Source organism: Hyaena hyaena, unplaced genomic scaffold (genome assembly GCF_003009895.1).
Source record: "Hyaena hyaena isolate Hyena2069 unplaced genomic scaffold, ASM300989v1 scaffold_142, whole genome shotgun sequence".
In the NCBI taxonomy this organism is placed as follows: Eukaryota; Metazoa; Chordata; class Mammalia; order Carnivora; family Hyaenidae; genus Hyaena; species Hyaena hyaena.
This window is the reverse complement of record NW_024080774.1, coordinates 376,090-382,281: the sequence shown is the minus strand read 5'-3', so window position 1 is coordinate 382,281 and position 6,192 is coordinate 376,090. Positions and strand designations below refer to the sequence as shown.

The window sequence follows — 6,192 nt, the reverse complement described above, 5'->3', positions numbered from 1 at the left end:
TTAGTCTCCCTTCCCGACTTGAGGGAGGGGTAGTGTTTTCTGTAAAAATGTTGGAAAACACAGTTGCTGAGAAGTGCATTTGCTATCTTAACTGGAGCTCTTGATGATTTGAACCTTACCATAAAACATATGGATTCAAACAAATAAAAAATATCTCCTTATGTATCTTTATCAGCAAGCCTGTGCCTGTGTGACTGGGTGGGTGCGCATATTCACTCTTACACACACGTACGCGCATTTAGACAGAATGACTTTTGCATGACTTTGGTAGCGACCAATTCTAGAAAGCCTGGCACTTCATTCCCTTGGTCCAGTCTCTCCACAAAATGTGGTCAGGTTTGGAGGAAAATCCTCTTTCTGGAGTTTCCGTAACATAGTTGAGTCCTAACTGCTGTGTCCTTAGGCAGAAAGACGAAAATAAGGTTTATGAAAGAAAGCTACCACATCCTTATATAACACAATGTCAAATCAAGAAAAATCACCAGTGAGTATTTTATTGTATGTACACAGTTAGTCACTGTGATTTTTTTTCCTACCTTATACTTGGATGTCAATGTCAACTTGACATTGTTGTTTGCTGCATTTCAGCAGGGTAAAAAATGCCCTTCCGGTAAAGCATCTGTCAGAATGTCCTTGCTCTGGGTCTGAACGACGTTGCTCAGGATTTCTTTCAAAAGCTTAGGAGGTAACAGCAGATTGATGCCCTTGACTTGCTACCTGTCTAAAGGAAACATGGCAGGGAAAGATGAATAACCTGAGAAAGAGGCTGGGAGATGGAACAGGAGGCCATGGCCTCTTAGGGCTGTTCTGGAAACGCCACAGGTGACACACTGCAGGGACGCTTTGATGACGTCTGAGTTGTCTTTAATGCCTCCTCCGCATCTCCAGAAGAAAAAACACACTTTCTTTTGAGATGCAAGACTTTCCAGAATGCTGGGGGGAGAAGTGAGAAGTAGATAGATATAGCCTAACTTTCAAGACTGACACAGGTTGGTCAAACCTGGTGTCTCGTCTCACCTCCAGGCACTTTTCCCCATGAAGGGACTGTTCCATCAGCCTGGTCAAGTCTTTGGAGTGTGACCATCTGCTTCCACCTACTCACGTGATCCTCCCTGCCCCCAGACCACACCCAAGCCCGTGGCTTCCCTGCCACAGAGAGTAAGAGCCTCCTCTTTGAATGCCAGGTCACCCCCATGCCCTGTTGATGCCAGTCTCATCTCAGGCCATAAGAGCACCTCCTAACAAGGCCCTCATTGAACCATCCCACTGTCTCTATAAAGCTGCTCTAAGAATATTTCCAGGCTATTACCTTCTCTGGAGGCAGAGAAGCTTAAAAGGTAAGATTCAATCTGACTCAGTAAATTGTTAAGTCACAGCTATGGAGTGTGCAAGGGTTTGGTTTTTTGTTTTGTTTTGTTTTTTTCAGGAGGATGTTGCTTTTCTCAATCTGAATATAAAATACATGGTTATCAGTTATCAAGTGTTTAATGCTCTCGGTCCAGCCGTGTTTGTTTCTGTGTGAACAGTTATTTCCCAACGTGAAAACTTGAGAAAGATGTGCAAGAGCATAAAGATTTGGGCTGCTCTCTATGTAGTGGTTTACGTCCGAGTGACACATACCTTTGCACTTTGAAAAGCCTTCAGATGGCATGCCCAGATCCCTAAGGACAGGAGCCCCGCCTGTGTGCTTCAGCATTGTACTTACAGATTCCGTTTTTGGAAATGAGCTTTTCACTCAGCTATTTGGTAGATGCTCATTGAGTGAATGAATAGATGTAAATAAGATGTAAATAGACGAGGAAATTATAGTATGATGAAATCAGTCTGTCAGGATCAGAAAGATGCAAAGGTGCTGCACTGCATTGGGATTTCTTCGGGGGAGAGAGGGGTTTCCTGTTCCAAACTGGCCTGGAGAAATGCAGACCCAGGGACAGAAATTAGAAGTAAGAGAAGTTTGACTAGGTTGAGTCAAGTGAGACGTGGTCTGAGTGACGTTAATCATCCCATCGCTTGAGCGGGGGAGATTCCTTTCCCCTTTTGGCTTCATGGTAAATTCAGTTCTGGGCCCAGAGGTGTATTCCAAGGGCATTCCTGGAGGTGACATTGGGCTCTTCTTGACAGCAACTGGCTTCCAGTTGATATTCTGTTGAATGAGGATCTTCATGTCTCCAAACTAATCTTCAGAAAAATGAGGCTTACACACTGTATATTTCCTTCCCCGGGACCCTGAAACCCATACAGCCTAAAATCTATCTGTTCTTTGCATCGTTTCCAGTTTGTTATTTAAAGCCTATCTGGTCATCCAGGGTCCATGATTCTTGCTTAGATGCAAGCCCCTGAAGGACAAAGGCCGCAATTTATTCTTTACGGTTCACAGGGCCTATTGCACAGATAGACCTTGTTCTACCACATACTCATGTACATTCATTTTGTCTTCCTTACTTAGGTTCTGCACTTTGCATGCAAGGGGCCCCTTATTCAAGCAGACCAAGAAAATGTGAGACTTTCTACATCTGTATTCACTTCACAGCCAACTTGTTGACACATGGACGGGTAGGTCCCTGTTACTCATTTCTGAGCAACTGTGTATGTGTCACTGGGGCACAGCTTGACTTAGGTTGACCAGTCGTCTAAATGATGATGGGACGTCTGAGTCCTGAGGAACTTCTGGTGGCAACGCTGACCCTGGACCCAGTCCTCCACCAGAGCTCAGCCAGGTTTCCTCCAGCAAGACCGTGAGGGAGGCCAGGAATGCTGTGGTTCCAGCCAGCGAAGGAATCTGTGGGCCATCTTCCACTCCCACAGGCCTGCTGAGAGGTGGGGCAGTCTCCACTTGATTTGACATCACGGTCAAGTGGGGCTAATATTTATCTTCTTCCAGTTAGGCTTGTCGCATGCTTCGCATACTCACACATAAGTGGGATTTGCCGCATGGTTCAGGTTCCTGGGATTCCTGCACAAGCTTCAAGTACTGCAAGGAAGAGTCTGAAGAGAGTGAACTTGAGGGCTTTGCAAATGTGCAGCTGGGGAACATTTCAAAGGCACAGCTAATAAATATATGTATGTGTGTGTGTTATTGCTAGCATACAATATATATAATATACAGTATAGCTAATATATATGATGTATGTAATCATGATATACAGTAGCACATTATGTAATATATACTATATAAGCAACATGGCTCAGGTGATCTGGAAGCTTCCTTGTGTTCCCTTTTACATCCATTTGCTGAGGCTTTGGTTTATAGATTGTGATTCAGTTAAATTCTAGGGTCTCAGATCCTGAAACTTAAAAGGATTGGATGATGGGTGCCTGGGTGGTTCAGTCGGTTAAGCAACCGACTTCAGCTCAGGTCATGATCTTGCAGTTCGTGGGTTCGAGCCCCATGTCAGGCTCTGTGCTGACAGCCAGCTCAGAGCCTGGAGCCTGTTTCAGATTCTGTGTCTCCATCTCTCTCTTGACCCTCCCCTGCTCATGCTGTCTCTTTCTCAGAAATAAATAAAACATTTAAAAAAATTTAAAAATAAGTAAATAAATAAATAATAAAAAATGAAAGGATTGAATGAGATTAATTTTGCTCTCGGTTTATACATTTATGTTTTATTTGTTTTTTAAAATTTTTAATGTTTATTTATTTTTGAGAGAGAGAGAGAGAATGGGAGGGGCAGAGAGAGAGGGAGACACAGAATCTGAAGCAGGCCCCAGGCTGAGCTGTCAGCATAGAGCCCAATGCAGGACTCAAACCCACAAACCGAGAGATCATATCCTGAGCCAAAGTCAGGAGCTTAACTGACTGAGCCCCCTAGGCACTCCCATGATTTACTTGCGAATACTGAAAAACCCTAAAGCTTATCTGCTTTGGAATACAGAGCATTCGTTCTTATCAGATAATAACAACTCCCCTTCTAAGCCCCATGGTTTCAGGAAATAAAGTGGAATTTTTCTCTTTTCAGAGAATATTTGAGCATAGCCTATGACCTTAGTAAATCCAACACGGCCAGCATTTGACTCTGCTATAATAGTAAAACCTGCTAAATATTAAAATGTTATTTTAATTATTCCATTTAAAAATATTGTTTATCCAGCATTTAGATGTAAGCAGTACTATCATGCAAAGTAAACACAGGTTCACAAGCATTACCTTATCTTACATATTTTGCCACCTCACAAGAAGATTGATGTAAGATTAGCTGTGGGCTTGAGTAAATATTCATAATAGACAATATATTATTTGGTAGGCTTGTACCAAATGCCCCAGATTGTTTTAGTTGCTAATAAAACAAACACTAAACACTTACGACTTTGTCCCACGGAAAGATTTCTGCATTAGACTTGGGCAAATGAAATGCCAGCAAGTGTCAGAGGATTTCATGGGACCCTGGACCCTGTGATTTCATCTGAATGTGTTTTTTGTTTGTTACTGTAAAATATTACAGTCAAGGGGCGCATGGCTGGCTCAGTCAGTGGAGCATGCGACTCTTGATCTCAGGGTTGTAGGTTTGAGCCCCAAGTTGGATGAAGAGAGTACTAAATAAAATAAAGAAATAAACTTAAATAAAAGAAGATATTACAATCAAGAGCCAAGTATATAAAAAACAAGATTTGGGCAGTATTTGTATTCTTCTTTAAATAATATTAGACACCAAATATATAAATAGATTATAGACAAATATGTATGATTTTATTTATATATGCATTACATATTACATAGTATGTATTTTGTATAAAATATAAGAATATGTGTTTATAATCAAGATATTATAGAATGGTGATAGATGATCTCATCTGTATATACACTTTTCTTTGTGATGACCAGCAAAATAGATAAAAGGAAGAACGGTGATTATCCGGAGGCACGCCAGTGATTGTGAACAGCCAGCTGTGTTTGTATCGCCACCACCTTGCTAAAAGATCGGTAAGGCCAATGTTTGTAACTGCCGCGAGTACTTCTGCAAAGGTCACGTAATTCTGGATTTCTCGCCACAGCCTAATCTCGGATTCTTGGCCACATCCCTTGCGTTGAACACAACAAAACGTGTTAGATAGTGTGGGTGAGCCTGTCATATCCTCTCTTTGAAAGCGAGTTAGTGAGGAATAAAAAGAAGGAATTTCACAGAAGCCAGGTTCTCACAGCTGCAAGCCAGTGCTGGGACTTTGTATAAACCCAGAGGAAGAAGCTTTCTAGCACTAATCGTGGAAATTCTGACCTTTCAACGTGAATATCCAAAAAAAGTAAATGAAAGCTTCAAGGACTTGAATCGAGGGAGTCACTAGAAGGGCTGAGATGGCCATTGACCACAAAGAGCCAACTTTCCAGTTATGTTAAAGACTGGGGCTTGATATTACCACTTGACATTTTAAATTACTGTTCAGGACGGTGGTTCTTGGTGACTTGTTTATATACCTTGTCTTAAAATTAGAGAACTTTGTCAATGACAAGAAACTTTTTTAGATAGAATAGTTTGACTAACGGCTGAGTTAGGAATGAATAATCCTCTATCAGTGTTTTCGTTTTATCCCTAAGCCGCACAGCACTCTGCATTTCACTAATTGCACTTTTCGTGTATCTCTGCATGGGCTGTTCTCACTGAGAGTAGTATGCTCCTGTGTCCATCTGTCTGGGCAGCTACCACAGCATCCCACACTGAGGGGCTCTTAAACAGCACACGTTTATTTTTCACAGTTGTGGAGGCTGCACATCCCAGATCATGGCCCCGGCACATTCAGTAGCAGGTGAAGACCCACTTCCTGGCTCAAGGACAGCCGTCTTCTTGCCGTGTCCTGACGGAGGAAGGTATGAGGGAGCTCTTTGAGGACACTCATCTCACCGATGAGGGTGCCGCCCTCCTGACCTAACCACCTCCCAAAGGATCCCGTCTCTAACACTAGAGTTTAGGGTCTCAAAATATGAAGAGTGGACCAGGATCAGCGACGGTTGATCCAGAGTTGTTAAATGGAGTTTTGAAAACATGTTCCTATATGTCGTCGTGTTACCATTGTGACAGGCGTAGGCAGGCTGTGAGATGGGCAGCAGGGAGGTCAGTGGGAACACACTGCCACATGTTGGGGAACTGAGACTCGGTGTGAGTGATGTTAATCATCCCAGCAGGCATGGTCCAGAAGACTTTCAAGGCCAGGACAAAACCAGCAGTCTGGTTTCAAGGCCAGGACAAAACCAGAGGTCTGCTC

The 6,192-nt window shown here is 42.8% G+C and overlaps 1 long non-coding RNA gene across 1 annotated transcript; it reads left to right on the top strand.

The window, feature by feature from the left end:
- The first annotated feature begins 2,471 nt into the window (after positions 1-2,471).
- Positions 2,472-5,782, top strand: LOC120235978. Its single transcript, XR_005529557.1, has 3 exons — positions 2,472-2,553; positions 4,820-4,918; positions 5,687-5,782. It is a non-coding gene; the product is annotated as an uncharacterized LOC120235978 (long non-coding RNA).
- Positions 5,783-6,192: the final 410 nt, after the last annotated feature.